The sequence below is a fragment of the Aulonocara sp. 'chitande type north' Nkhata Bay genome, linkage group LG4, assembly GCF_057382095.1.
Source record: "Aulonocara sp. 'chitande type north' Nkhata Bay isolate Kocher_YH1m ecotype deep benthic linkage group LG4, A_spYH_male_GT1.1, whole genome shotgun sequence".
In the NCBI taxonomy this organism is placed as follows: Eukaryota; Metazoa; Chordata; class Actinopteri; order Cichliformes; family Cichlidae; genus Aulonocara; species Aulonocara sp. 'chitande type north' Nkhata Bay.
In genome coordinates this window covers 19,040,996-19,057,340 of record NC_141347.1, presented here as the reverse complement: position 1 = coordinate 19,057,340, position 16,345 = coordinate 19,040,996, and the positions used below count along the sequence as shown (strand labels likewise).

The 16,345-nt window shown below is 37.4% G+C and overlaps 1 pseudogene; it reads right to left on the bottom strand.

Moving 5' to 3' along the window:
• Positions 1–8,219: 8,219 nt before the first annotated feature.
• Positions 8,220–14,630, bottom strand: LOC147332396 (immunoglobulin heavy variable 3-33 pseudogene; annotated as a pseudogene).
• Positions 14,631–16,345: the final 1,715 nt, after the last annotated feature.

Here is a 16,345-nt window from a genome sequence, read left to right as displayed (position 1 = left end):
TTCAAAACCCTTGTCACATGATAAACACAAAAGACGCAACCAATGTATGTACAGTGGCACATTGTCATTCATGTACTATACAGTACAACACACACCAGAAACATTATCCCACCTCAGCATCTTGTCTGTGGTCTGGGTCAGGCCAGAGAATCTCATCCACATCACAGGCTATATTGGCCCCAGCCAGGCAGCGGGGGTAAAATCCTCTTGCATGCCTGATCCACCCCTGTCATGCATCTACTGATATGTCTAGGCAGGCCTCTTCCATGGCCTGAAGGAGGTGAACACGGACATAAGGTTCTCGGTCATACACTTTCCACCGCCATGCCGAAAATAACTCCTCTATCGGGTTTAGAAAGGGAGAGTATGCAGGCAGAAAGATATTAGAAAACCTTGGGTAAACCAGTCACGAACCAGAGCAGCGCGATGGAAGCTGACGTTATCCCACACAACAACGTAGTGAGGCTGCTCTGGCTGTGCTGGTTCCCTGTAGTCCAGCTGGAACATATGTTGTCTTAAACCATCAAGAAAAGCAAGGAGAAGCATAGTGTTATAGGGTCCTAGTACGGCATGGCGGTGGAGTACCCCTCGTTGGCTGATGGCTGCGCACATAGTGACATTCCCCCCACGCTGACCAGGGACATTTACAATAGCCCGATGGCCAATTATGTTCCTCCCCCTTTTCCTTCTTTTGGTCAGGTTAAAACCTGCCTCATCCACAAAGATTATTTTCCTTCAATCTCAAAGATTCTCTGCAAAACACATAACACAGTAGAGTCAATCGGTACCCTGAACCACAGTTCAAGAGTGCTGAAATGGCAGCATAAACTGCCATGCTGTGATGGTACACAATACTTTATACAGTATCAAAACTCATACCTGAACATATTCCACACGTTGGTTTTTCACTCTGTCAGAGTTTCGTTCGAAAGGGACTCGGTATGCCTGTTTCATCCGGAATTGATACTTTCGGAGGATGCGGTCAATTGTGGAGAGGCTGATGGCATTTATGCCTCGAAAAAGATGATCATCCTCAATCACTCTCCTTTGAATCTCTTGCAGGCGGATTACATTATTTGCAATTACCATGTTTACAAGTTCCCTCTCTTGCTCCTCATACAAAAGCCTTAACCTGCCTCCACCAGGTGGTCGTCTCTGTGTCCTACAAAAATAGAAGCACTCATTACTGTAACTGTCACACATTCATTTTACAGGCAAATAATGGAAACATACTGAAACTCAAGACACATAAGTTCTGTAACTTAAACGTTACTGTACAAAGCAGTCTTACTGCAAGTACACCTACCTGTTTTCCTCCCTGAAGGTTCTGATGATGGAGGCAACAGTGAAGCGACTCAAATTTGGTTGTACTCGTTGCCCAGCCTCCCTCATAGTCATCCCATGGACAAGGACATGGTCAACTAAAGTGGCTCGAATTTCATCCGAGACTGACTGTCTTCTTGCCCTTGCTCTTCCCCTTCCTTGTCGCCGTCGTTCTCCACCTCCACCTCCTTCACCACGTCCTCCTCCTCCTCCACCTCTCCCTCCTCCTCCACCACCTTCCTGTTGTCCTAGACCACCTCCTCCTCCTCTTCCACCACGTCCTCCTCTTTCACCACACCCTCCTCTTTCACCATGTCCTCTTCCTCCACCACGTCCTCCTCCTTCACCACGTCCTCCTCCTTCACCACGTCCTCTTTCTCCACCACGTCCTCTTCCTTTGCATCTCTTTGGATCCATTGTTTCAAACCTGAATGAGCTGACTTTGGCCCTTTTATCTATCCATCGTAGGTTCTGATTGGTGTGTGCTAAATTTTGACTCCTAGTGTTTCCACCTGGTTAATTGTGTGCTAATTGAGCTCAAGCTATGCTGACTTAAGTTAGCATTATTGCATGCTAGTGCTTTCTAAATGACTACATGGTGTAAGCACTGTAAAATGTAGGGATTTGTGTGTAGAGTTTTGCAGTAACAGTTCACCAAATTTGAGTCATGTGTCAAAGCAGGGAATAGTGTTTATAGTTCAGGGAAATGGGTGAGCTTTTTGAACAATAGCGTTACGGTTTTGAAATTTTAGTTTAGAGGCCTGGTTATAGTGTTTAAGCAATCGAGAAAAACTGTAATATGAGTATCCTGAAAATACATTTTACTCTGACTGATAAACAATCCAATTCCTTCAGTGTTTTAAGTTGGAAAAAGATCAGGTCACAGGGTGCTTTCTTTTTAAAGGAAAGCACCCTGTGACCTGATCTGTGACCACAGCACAGTTACATATACTGGTGGAGTGATTGCTGATCTAGTTGTTTCCTAAAGACAGAGACTTAACACTGACTGCCCTCTAGTGTCCTGAGAAGATCTGCCACAGGAGTTTTAAGTCTAAATTCTAAAACATGGTTATTTCTTTTTTATCTGGACAGTGATTTTAATAATCACATTTTCATTTGTGTGTTTATTTTATTAATGTATTTAGTCATTCATTTATTTAGTTAGTTTTTATTTTTCTATGTGTATAAGAGTAAGTGAAAAGAATTTCCTAATACACGTATTTTCCTGTCTGAGCCAACCTGTTGCAATGCTGCTATCAATCAGAGAATAACAAGAGACCTGAAAGGTGATGGTCAAACACTGTCCAGGCTGCACAACCCTTGAGTTAAATATTGATACCTTGGATGGCATCAATAATCTCTCTCATCATGTTCTCTTTGCGTGTTCAGGCTTCCTTCCACAATCCAAAGACATGCAGTTAGTGGAGTTTCTATTGGTATTTTCCTCGAAAACTTGTTTATTCTCATTTCTCCTGAATCATGTAGGATTTTGTACAGCTGCTAAACAAGCTCCAGTCACTGTGAGTCTCGAGCACAATAATAAACAGCAGAATCTTCAGTCCTCAGGCTGTTCATCTGCAGATACAGCTGCTGTCTGCTGTTGTCTCTGGAGATGGTGAACCGGCCTCTGACTGAATCAGAGTAGAACATGCCACTACTATCAGTATAAATGAGAGCAATCCACTCCAGCCCTTTTCCAGGAGCCTGCCTGATCCAATGCATCCAGTAGCTGCTGAATGTGAATCCAGAGCCTGTACAGGTCAGTCTGTGGGATTCTCCGGGCCTTTTAACCACAGGTTCAGACTGAGTCAGAGTCTGACCATCAACACCTGTCAAGAAACAAACAGGCACACAACAAAAGAAAAAGTAAATTATCTAAATCATAAATTAAAAGAACTTTTTTTTTCTTTTTTGTATTTATTTATTTATTTACTAGAGAGTTTTACCTGCACAGCAGACAGTCAAAAGCAGCAGCACTGTCCTACAGTCCATCTTGTTTAACTGTGTGTGTGTTGGTCCACTATCTCTAGATGGTTTCAGCAGTCTCATAAGTAGAGGTGGAAGAAAGAATATTTGCATTTGCACCTCCTCAATCCTATGACAGAAATATTTAATAATTAAAGAGTTTTTACTCAGAATGAATAACCCCGCCCCACAAAAAGAGAAAATAGAAACTGTGGTATAAACTGTGAACTGTTAATTTGTGTACATTTTTCTCTGTTGTCACACAAGTTATTTCATTATTTGTTGACAAGTGAAACTTCACTTGTCAACTCTGGTTTTACGTGGCCTATCAATACAATTTAAAAACTGGTATATATCACCTTGTTGCTTTGTCATCTTGAAGTGGTCATGTGATTGGCTTATAACAACTACTTTATTCTTCCTCAGTCAAACAGAGGGTCGCCGTTATTCCCACCACTGTAAATAAGTAAACAAATCTTTGTGTGAGTCAACAAAAGATAACAACAAAAGATGTAGAAAAATAAATTATCTTCCAAAAAATGTTATTGAAAGATTTTGTTAAAATTGGACTAAATTTAAAAAGTTTCTTCTTTTTAAATTTTCTTCTTTTAAAAACTTTTTGATACATTCTACTTTGTGTTCCGGTACACTGATGTCCACACTCTAAAAGTAATTCAGAGGCTTAGTAAATATCACTATAAATATAAGCTGGATGAGCCTGATAAAATCTATGAATATCCTTTTAGTAATTATTTGAGTTTGATAAATTGAAATAAATGTCTAAAATGTTAACTTATGTGTTTGTGTTAAATTAAGGTATTTATTTACATTTATCTCAGACAAAAAATTCAGTATGTGATTCACAGAATACCTTCTTTGCATGTACTTAATATATTTGTTTAAAATTTAATTTATCCGTTTTAGTGCTTGTTTATTTCGAGTTATTGCCATGTTTATGAAAATAATTTTTTCATTTGGAAAAATGTTAACATGTGGTCATTTTTCATACATGTATTATGAAACATACATATTAGCTGACTACATATTAGTTTGTTTGGTTTTTTAGACTTAGACTACCAGTGAAATACAGTAAGATTCATATTTGAATGTTAGGGGGTGATCGTGGCTCAAGAGTTGGCAGCTCGTCTTGTAACGTGGCTGGTTCGAGCCCCAGCTCCGACAGTCTCATTCATTGTGTCCTTGAGCAAGACACTTCACCCGTTGCCTACTGGTGGTGGTCAGAGGGCCCGGTGGCGCCAGTGTCCGGCAGCCTTGCCTCTGTCAGTGCGCCCCAGGGCAGCTGTGGCTACAAAGGAGCTTGCCATCATCAGTGTGTGAATGGGTGGATGACTTTGGGGTCCATAAGGATTACAGTTTTTTCTGAATGCTTAAACCCTAACTGTGATTCCTGTAGCACAATCTCTAAAACTATTCAGACTTATAGCAAAACCACTCACTGAGTTTGCAAAACTAAAAGCACAAAAACTGCTTTGCACTCAGTTTGCAATTTTGTAACACACACTTTGCAAAACTGTAGGCACAATTCACTGCACAACACTCAATTACCAAATTTCCAACACACTCCTAGCAAAAGTATACACATGTATGGCTATCATTAACACTAACTTGCCAACTGTCTGGCACACTTTCACATGTGAAAACTTTTTTAGATAATTCGTTCACTTTGCAATCAGCCTAAGCACTATAATACAGGTAAGCTGTGTGTGCGGAGTACAATGGAGGGAGCAGAAAGAGTGAGAAGTAGAGGAGGCCGAGGAAGAGGACGTGGAGGTGAAGAAGTAGGATGAAGAGGACGACAAGGACAAGGAGGAGCAAGAGGAAGACGAGGAGGAGGGAGAGGAAGATGAGGAGGGGGGAGAGGAAGGGTAGGAAGAGTAAGAAATAGAATTGCTGATGACATCAGAGCTACAATAGTGGACCATGTAATCAACCGTGGAATGACCCTGAGGGTAGCTGGCCAACGGGTCCAGCCTAACTCGAGCCGCTACACTGTAGCAAGTACCATAAGGACATCTTGAAATGAGAATCGGTTAGTACAGTCACTTCGCACAAAGATTTGTAGCACTGCCATATGCCAATGAGAAACACACCAATACCATTGATGTAAAAATACTGAAATTGTTACTTTACAGAATTGCTAGATGACCAGATGCTGGGGGCAGAGGAAGCATGTTCACTGCAGACCAAGTAACCCATATAGTCATTATGGCGGTTGCAAATAATCCTATACTTGGAAATAAACACTTGTGTTTGTTTTGATGTACTTGAAGTTTGGATCCCTCTATGCTTATGGATCTATGACAGAAGTATGAGCTCAAACTGACATAGCCTACCTTGTGCACAGAGAAAGCAAAAGCCAGATGTGTTTTGTATTCATACCATCAGTGTGCAGTTGGCGCATTGTGTGCTTAGTAGATGATGGCTTGTGTGTACTGTTTGATACGGAAACACCATTTTTACGAAGGTGTGAAGAGTTAATCTAGCTGTGTTTGCTTTTGCAAGAGAACTACAATGTTTTGATTATTGGGTGACAGGTTTTCTTATTTGTGTGAAGAGTTTTGCAAAATTAGCCAATAGTTACAAAAAATGTGCTTAAGCAATCAGAAAAAACTGTAAGTAAAGCGCTATACAAATACAGGCCATTTACCATATTTAATATTAAGTACAATTTTGATTACGTTCAGTTTACAATATTAAGTAAATGGAACAAAATTTTGGATTAACTGACCATCTATATTTTAGTCACATTGACCAAGCATGTCAGTGTTATTTACTCAATTTTTTCATGTTTGTGTAACGACTACAATTATTCATTTCAACTTAATATGTTTAAGCTTTAGTTATTCAATTGATCAAGTATATTGAACAGATTCGACTGGTTTCCAATCTACTCAATATTTTTAAGTGTAAAAGTGTTGCCTCAAAAATTTTAAGTAAATGTCAGTTTTAGTTTTTAGAGTGCAGGATCTAAAGACAGTGAGTTTGGTCAAACATTATGTTTGTTTTCAGTGGGGAGACACTGATTAATTTTTTACTTTGTTTTCCACTTCTATTTTGTTTTAGTTTAATTTTGTTTTGCCTTCTTTGTTGCTCTCTGCTTTATTAACCTTTTTTTTTTATAAACAAGAGCACACAGTTGTCTCCTAAAACTATGTTTGAAATGGACTCCACCTTAAATCACACACAAAGGTCGAGTCATTGTTGATCGGCCTGTTTTCTAGACTGCAGCGACTGCCCTCTAATGTTTTGATGAGAATAAACTACAAAACTGGTTCTCGTAAAATCATTGTGTCAACTTGTTTTTAAATGTCTGTTTATTGTCCTTAGTTAGTGGCTTTCATCACAACCAATACAACTAAAACATTGTCTGAGGTAATTACAGCTGCCAATCTGTGGGTGTCGCGATCAAAAACAATCTGTAGAATCTTCGTCTGCTGATACAGCTGCTTTCTCTTGTTGTCTCTGGAGAGAGCCTACGGCTGCATGAGAAGAAAAATAAACACAAACACTGTTACATGTGAGGCTTGCAACTAGAGTTATTATAGCTTAGTTTTTAAATTTTATTCCATTTTGACTTTCTATGTTTAATTCAGTTTTATATTAGTTAGAATAATAGACGTTAGCAATGTCCGAACTTCTCACAACCTGCCTTTGTCCTTTAGGTAAGCTGGTAGGTTTTCTTACACAAAATATAAGTAAAAATCTTCCCCTTCTAAGTAGAGACTTTAAAGCACCGGCCCCATCTTGTAGTTGGTACTAAAACTATGAATGAATTGTAGAGAAATGTATTGTTATTTCACAAGAAATACATAAATAATTTTGGAGAAAACGTCTTTTGGATTAAACATCAAAATATGATGGCATTTTCATTGAAATGAGCATTACACAGACAAAGCCAAATGCTCTGTGTCATTGTGATAGATTGAGGAAGTATTTTTTGTATGACTCCTCTAGTACTCAACTCACTGTGTACTGTCTGGCACAGTAATACACTGCTGTGTCCTCAGCCTTCAGATTGTTCATCTGTAGATAGACTTTACTGCTGGAGTCATCTCTGGAGATGGTAAATCTACCCTGGACAGACTGAGAGTAATAGATAGGAGAACTAGCTGTATCTATATAAGCAATCCACTCAAGCCCTTTTCCTGGAGCCTGTCTGATCCAGCCCCATTCTCAGCTTCCAAAGTTAAATCCAGATGTTGTACATGTGAGTCTGTGTGACTCTCCGGGTCTTTTGACAGCTGGTTCAGACTCTGTTAAGGTCTGACCTTTAACACAACTTGAAAAAAGAGAGCAACTAACAGGAGTGTTAGCTTTCTGTAAGCCATACTGACAGTGTGTTGGGTATGTTTACAACTCTGCAGAGCTCCTATGAATATGATCATGTAATGAGATTCTCACTACATCACTGACAGTGTGTTTACACTAAGCTCCTCCCATCACATTCAAATTCTGTTTCTAAAATCAAATTTGATGTTGTGAATTCAGATTAACAACAAGAAATTTAAAAAAATTACCTTCCAATTAAGAGATTTTGTTCAATTTGGAATGAAATTAGTTGAAATTGTTTGATGATTTGAAATGACATAATTAATATGCCAGTAGTGACTGGTTCTGTCTAATGTTAAATGGCCTGTATTTGTATAGCACTTTACTAGTCCCCTAAGGACCCCAAAGCACTTTACACATCCAGGTCCATTTTCCATTTTTGTGAAAGTGAACTCTTTGTAAGGTTCCAGTCAGGTTTCAGAGCAAACTATAGCTCAAGCACTGTCTCCACAGATTTTCTGGTGGCCATTGATAGCGGTGATATCTCTGTGCTGGCACAATGATTTTAACAATTATTACTATTATTAAGACTGATAGTAGAAATGAGAATAGTAGGACTTTCTACAAATGCTTAGAGAACTTCAGTTCCTGTGAATATTAACGGCAGAATCTTCATTTTTCAGGCTGTTCATCTTCAGACGCACCTGCTGTCTGCTGTTGTCTCTGGAGATGGTAAACCAGCCTTGAACTGACTGAGAGTAGAACGCGGTGCCACCACTGGCCCAGATGTGAGCAATCCACTCCAGCCCTTTTCCAGTAGCCTGTGTGACCCAGTTTTATCCAGATCCTGTAAAGGTGAATCTGTGGGAATCTCCTGGGTTTTTAACTACTGGTTTGGATTGTGACTTTGTGCACCTTTCAGTAGCAGGCAGAAAATAAACAGAAATTAAATGATTTTCATCATAAATTTAAAGAAACTCAAAGTTTCAGTAAAGGGTTTTACCTGTACAACAAACAGTCAAAAGTAGCAACATTGTCCTACAGTCTATCAAATCAAATAACAATGCAGATTTTTCCTGCAGGTTGTAAGAAAAGACTTTATCAGTGAAGATTTTTATGAATAGTAGGGATTCTTATTTTAATAACTAAACATGTTCACTGAAATAAACAGCTATAAATTTTATACAAGAAAAGTCAAATTTGCATTGTTGTAATAAGAAATAGTGGAAGTATTTTTTTTTTTTTCACTGTATACTTTTTGGCACTGTAACTGCTGTGTCCTCGGTCTTCAGATTGTTCATCTGTAGATGGACTTTACTGGAGTCATATCTGGAGATGGTGAATCTACCTTGGACTGATTGGGAGTAACAGGTAGGAGTACAAGATGTGTGTACAAAAGCGATCCACTCAGGTCTTTTACCAGGAGGCTGTCTGATCCAGTTCCATACTTCACTTCACACACACACACACACACACACACACACACACACACACACACACACACACACACACACACACAGACAAAACATATTAAGGATTGTACATTAACGTAAAACTGTTGTACACACACAAACATATGAAGAGAGAGAGTGTGCATAGTATGCAAACGGCTACCAAACAGCCATCATAATTCGTCATACAGTGAGAACAGAACAAATCAACAATTGACAATGACTAATTAATATTAAAATCTGTAACATAATGTATTGTTTGGAGTTTAGTCTGTTACTGTTGCTATTTTTCCCATTTCTTCTTGGAGCAACTGTAACGCACATAATTTCCTTAGGGATTAATAAAGTATTCTGAATCTGATTGTTTCAGGATGACCTGCCATTATCCAATCACACATCTGCTTACCTGTATCTTTTACTTGTTTCTCCTCCTCTTCTTTTCTCTTTTTTCTAAACTGAGCACCTGATGGCTTTGAACTTTTCTTGTCCATCTTCCATTGGTTTTAATTTTGCACTCCAGTATGAACACCCATCCCTCAACCCGAGGATCACCACAACATAATCTAATAGACCTACACCTTAGTTCACAGATTCACTTTGTGTAGGGTGCATTTCTGAGATTTCACACAACCCAGGATTCAAATCATGAATACATAATGGACTTGGATTTACAACATTATAGATGAAATGTGCTCTATTTGGAAGCAGCAGAGCCCCCTCCCCTTTCGACGGGTTGTGTGTGAGACTTTAAATCATCAAACTGTAAATTTTAAATTGTTATTGATCCCTTTACCCCTAGTCCTAAAGTGTAACCCTTTCCCGCGTTGGACTATAGCCTCCTGCTACATTATAACTTCCAAGGATTTGGCTCCCTAAAAATAGTTTTGATAAATAATTTGATAAAAAATGCCTTGGTAAAATTGTACCAAATTGTGAATATTCCTTTGTAATAAACCCTGTTTATTATTATAATATTACTCAGAGGGGTCTTGCAGGATACTCTAGCCCTAATGGTTAACAGACAAAGAGCATATTCCAGACTTTCCAGTTGCTGCAGCTGAAATCATATTTAACCAACCGCCACACCTTTAATAATGGAATCACCTTCCATTATCAAAAGTACATTTCTCTCAGCTAAATCAGGTCCTTATGGAACTACAGAAGACCTAAATGGTGAGTTTAGGTAAGAGAAATGTAATGAACTTCTCAGAAAAGTGCAATAGAGACTTTACAGCAGGATTGGTTTTAATTCTATTAGTATGGATAATGTTTTCATTATACTGCAATTTTGATGCAAGATAAATGTATCATGATGAGGACTGCAGGATTTTGTACAGCTGCTTAAACAACTTCAGTCACTGTGGATTTCGAGCACAATAATAAACAGCAGAATCTTCAGTCTTCAGACTGTTCATCTGCCTTGAACTGACTGAGAATAGGAAGTGCTGCCATCACGCCAGTATATGTAAGCAATCCACTCCAGTCCTTTTCCAGGAGCCTGTCTGACCCAGACCAGGCTGTAGTCTCCAAAGGTATATCCAGATGCTGTACAGGTCAGTCTGTGAGATTCTCCTGGTGTTTTAACTGCTGGTTCAGATTCTGTCAGAGTCTGACCATCCACACCTGTCAACCAAAATAAAAAGGGACATCATGACAAAAAAAGTACTATCATAAATTAAAGAAATATAAGAGCATAAGCAAAGAGTTTCGCCTGCCCAGCAGACAGTTAAAAGTAGCAGTGCTGCCCAATAGTCCATCTTGTATAACTGTTTCTGCCCACTGTGCTGTCATATTCTAAGCAGTCAGACAAATAAATGTAGAAGACAATGAAACATTTGCATTGACTCCTCCTTAAAAGCAGGGAAGAACTAGTAAGTAATTAACAATTGGTTTTAACCTAAAATGAACTATTGTATTGTGAAGTTATAAAAACTACAGTGTGAAACCAGTAGTTTTTAGTGGTTCCAACTGCTGAGGACATATTTAGTTCTGACAAAACTGCTTTGAGAAGATCTAACAGCAGTGATTCTTTCAAGTTCTCAAATCAAGTGTATTTATAAATTACATAAAACAACTCATGTTAACCAACGTGCTCTGCAAAATATAAAATGGATAAAAAACATGAGGGAATGGAAAGTAAAATACATGTTAGTAGGTGCTAAACATATAGTGTGAATAAAACCACAAAAGAGACAGTGAGCAATTCAGATAGTCTCAAATACCAATGAAAAAAATGTTTTGTAAGTCTAGTTTTACAAGATTCATTGGAGGGAGTAGATTTGACAGTGAGGGGAATGCTGTTCCAGCTGTATTCATTCAAAAAACTTTCCTGGCCTCGGTCATACACTGAATTTTTTGTGTTGTAGCAAACCCAGATATGATATTTTGGGGTCTTTTCAACATTTTATTTAATTCTCCAAACTTCTGTTAGAGCACATGCATTTATTATGATTCATATTTGTTTTTTAAATCATTGTTATTTTAATGTGATAAAAAAAAAAAAGGACTGTCTAGAGAAGTGTTCATTTGAGTCAGATGACAGGTGATTCACCAGAGCTGGAGTCAGAAACTCTTTCCTCCTCTGATTTGAGTATACGTTGCAGCATCCAAACAGTTTAGTGGATGCACATTAGACCACAAACATAAGTGAGTTTCTTGGTCTTGGGAGATGATAAAATAGCTTTGGGCTCTAAGGGCTCTAGATTTCATCAGTCTAATTTAACTTTACAAGGAGCCTTTATGACCGAGACCAAACTGGAGCTGCTGGATGTGAATCCAAAGGCTAATTTTTTGTCCTCTAATTTTCCGTTTCCCTCATTTTTTAAAGACCCAACTCATACCATCCTGAATGGTTCATTATTGTGACTTGGTGATGTCACTCAGGCTTTTCCTTTTTAATAGTTGTGTGTGTTTGAGAAAAAAAGAGTAGAGAATTTACCATAACCAGAAAAGAAGAGGATGTCTCATTACCAACACACATGATGTCTGAAACCTGATATTATTTATTTACTTATTTTGTTTTAGATTGATTCAAGCCCAGTGATGAAAAAGTGCATGGAAGCACCACTTTTTCATTTGCATGTTTTTAAATATCTTATATTTACATATAATATTACGCGTTCTTTTTGACCAGAGAAAGTGCTTTTATTTTAATGGCATGCTTGTGTTTTTATTTAATGTGACCATGTAGATGATTATCTTAATAAACTTTTTTTCTCCTTTTCAATTTTAAAGCTATGTCAAATAGAATGTAGTTTATTTTCATGCAAACTGAAAACAGAGTATTTTAAGTTTTGCCACTAAATATATTATTTTATTATCAGCATAGACCAATGACTTTTGATAAATTGGTGTAACAAAAGGTAAACAAAACAAAATCAAGGAAGACTAACGTATGCCAGCTCCTCTAGTGTTCTGGTTGTTTTACTGAAATCTAATGAAATCTAAACCAATCGAATTGCCACTAAGTAATCTTTAAATTACAGCTTTTAGTTCTAAAGCTCTAATGTTATGAATACAATTTTTACAATTCTCCATATTAACTTTTACTTTTAATGGGGACAGAAATACATGATATTTTAAAATCTTTAGGGACAAAATATGTTCATTGTACCTTTATAGTTTTGAAGTTTTTAATATTTCATGTGGAAATGTAAAGAAACTTTAAAGAAACTGCATAAGGGGTTAGTGGAGCGTCATAAAGCAATAAACATTAGCATGCAATTATTATTTTAGGATTATGTTATTTAAAATGATTACTGCATTTTGTAAAATGTCCTAACAAATTCACTGTGAGTTTTGAACACAGCATTCAAACAGTCTTATTGTCTTTAAAAAACAGTTGCTATCTGGTGTCATGTCTTGAGACGACATGTCTATAAACCTGCCTTGAAACGACTTAGTAATTAGTGAGAGTACCATCTGCTTTTACTGCAGTCAGTAATCAGGAACGATTTACTAAAGCGTTTTAGTTTTTAGGCAATTGCTGCTTGACAAATAATAAATCTGGAAGAGATGGCCTTGAAAATAAACTTTTTTCGTCCCAGTCCAGAGTTTTCTGTGGGCTCATAAGTAAAACCACATTTGACACATGCCATTCACTGTCTCTGGAGAAAGACTATTTAAATCAGAATGAACATTTACAAGTGAACCCAAGCAGAAACCTTCTTAGCATGAACACTGACTATAAAAACTCCAGACAAGTATGTTTTTTTAATTTTTGTTAGATATTTAAAGAATGAAGGCATTGCTAAAATGTCTCTTTCAGTGATATTCTATAAACTGTATTAGATTGGCACATGATGTTTTCATAAGAGAGGAAAACTTTGCATATCTCTTCTTCTTCTGTTTTAAAATAAGATCGATAAGACGATTCTTTGGCCATAGAGGAAAATGTACAGTGTCCTAAAATAAAATTGGGGAACTAGATATTAGATTCCCTACTGAATTTGTAATTTTGCTCACTTGCAAAAAAATGAATCAAATTTTTTCTGGTAGTTTCATTTTAATGGAGGAAAACAGAATATCAACTAAAAATTTGAAAAAAAAACACATTACAAGAAATCCTTTACAAACACATACATTGAAAGTTCTAAACTGATTTTCATGTCACTGAGTGAAATAAGTATTTGATCCTCAAGCAAAACGTTATCTACCAGCTTGTGACGAAACCCTTGTTGGCAAGCAGAGCAGTAAGACATTTCTTGTAGTTTGGTTTGCACTCATCCCAGGAGGGATTTTGGTCAACTCCCCTTAGTAGAACCTCTCTAAATCCTTTAGGTTTCTTGGTTGCTGCTGAGGAACTTGAATTTTATCCCCTCCACAGATTTCCTATAGGTCTGGAAACTGACTTGGCCACTGCATGACCTTTATATGCTTCTTAAGCTATTCCTTTGTTACCTCAGCACTATGAGTCTATGCCATGCTGAATCTCACTCATCTGCAACCAATCCTAAGTGTTCTGGCTGAGGCAGTTCTCATCCAAGACCTTACAGTACATGGCCTCCATCCCTTGGCCCCTCACTGTGGGGGGTGACTTGAGTGGCTAATAAATGATTGCTAGCAAATATTTGGAAAATGTGGGAAAATCCTTAATAATACACAGTTACCATTTTATTTCTATTTTATTATGTTTCCATTTGACTCATCTAATTCATACTGTTATACATATTCACATTTATTGTGTGTAGTTGTGTGTCTCTGCTTCTTTAATGACTTAATAATGAATTATTTACAGTTTCAAACTAAACATCTCTGCCTAACTGTTGCTATTTGTGCTGGTCTGCAGTGGTTTGTAACACTGTGCGGTGACGTGCACAGTAATAAACAGCTGTGTCCTCATGCTGCAGATTCTGTCCTGTTAGTGTCATTGTTTGAGCAGAAGTGTCTCTGCTGATGCTGAACTTGTTCTTTAAAGCATCATTTTTGTCAATGCTCCTTTCACTCCAAATAGTGTTAATCCATTCAAGTGGGTTTCCTTCACGCTGTCTGACCCAACCTGTTCCATAGCTGCTATCACTCAAAGAATAACCAGAGACCTGACAGGTGATGGTCAAAGACTGTCCAGGATCCAGCAGCCAGCAGCAGTATCAGAGTGAACATGATTGATGTTGAAGCTGAAATGATGTGAGCTCACTGGTCCTCTCACTGAAACACAGAAGCACCACTCCCTAAGTAACTTTTTCATTTGCATATTTTTAAATAAATTAAATTTAAATAAAATGTTATTTGATCTTTTTGACCAGACTGCATAGTAAAGTGTTTTTTTTTAAATTTGTTTTTGTGTGTCTCTGCTTCTTTAATGACTTAATAATGAATTATTTACAGTTTCAAACTAAACATCTCTGCCTGACTGTTGCTGAGTATTTGTGCAGGTCTATCAGTGTTCAGCCTCTGACTGATAGCAGGTGCAGCTTAATAAACCTGAAGTCCTGTTTTGTTTTAAATAATTTTACAAATTTGTCAAATCAAATTTGTATTTATTTCCATATAAACTGAATACAGTATGATACAGAGCATTTTAAATAATATTTTTACTGCCACTGAATTTATTTTATTTTTTCAATATAGCAAAAGAACTGAATTATCAGAAACTGTCTTAACAAAAAGTAAAATAAATATTTATTTCTGTACTAACACATTTACTGATTCTTCTGCTATGTGTTGAATTGCTCCAGTGAAGTAAGGATGTTTTCCAGAACAGCTAAAAACAGGCACAGAGTTTAGTTGATGGCTTATAATCCGTTTTGCTTCCTCCTCTGAAAACCACATTTATTTTCTTGACAAAAATGAAAAAAAACAGAAAAACAATTTCTACTTTTGGACTTGAAGAATAGCAGCAATGCTAAAGCTACTAGTTGGTAGAATGGGCAGGACTGTCCATATTAAAGTACCCAGATAAAAGATTGAGACTTACACTGTTATTCAGTTTTCTTATTTTTAAGATGTTTGTATTTGTGAGAAAATGGAAATAAAGATTTAACATGAATAGCTAATAAATATCCCATAAAATGAACGTCAAGTTCATTGCGAAGTCTCAGAAGCATAGGAAAGTAAAGTTGATCACTGTGTCCTCCTAACTTTTAAGCTGAAATTTACACGATGAACCACAACTCTGCTGATCTTGCCATTTTTGAAAAGAAGATACTTGACACCTGCCCTCTAGTGGTCTGATGGGATCAGTAAATGTAATGTTTCGGTTCTAAAATATGCATATTTCTGTAATTGAAACTTTGACAGTAATATTAGCCAGCAAAATGTTTTACATGTAGTCACTGTGATATTGTCATATTAGTAACCCTCTACAGTCTTTTTTCAGGTGTCGGTTTGATTTAGGCAAGAGGATTTACTGACTGTGAATCTGTTCAATTCTCTAGACCTTTTATTCACAGGTTCAAACTCACAGTCTGACTGTCAGGACTTGTTAAATATAATAAAACTTTCATTTACAATAAATTGGTAATAAAAAGATCAGGCATAACATTGTAACCACTGACAAGTGAAGTGAATAAATATAATGGCACGTGTGCATGGGACATATTAGGGAGCAAGTAAACATTTTCCTGTCTACTTTGATGTTTTTGAAGCAGGAAAATGGATTTGAGGATGTGAGAAGTTTGATATGGTGATGGCAAGACAAATTCGCTCCCCCGGTCTGGCTTCAGGTTTGGACACCTGTAACACTGGTCCTGAGATTTCATTATATCCAGAGGTTTGATATTACAGCCCCTGGTATTCCCACTCTGACTTGTTTCCAGTGAACTCTGCCAGTTCAACCCCCACTGTTTGTCAGGGCTGGTGTGGAATGAATGGACTCG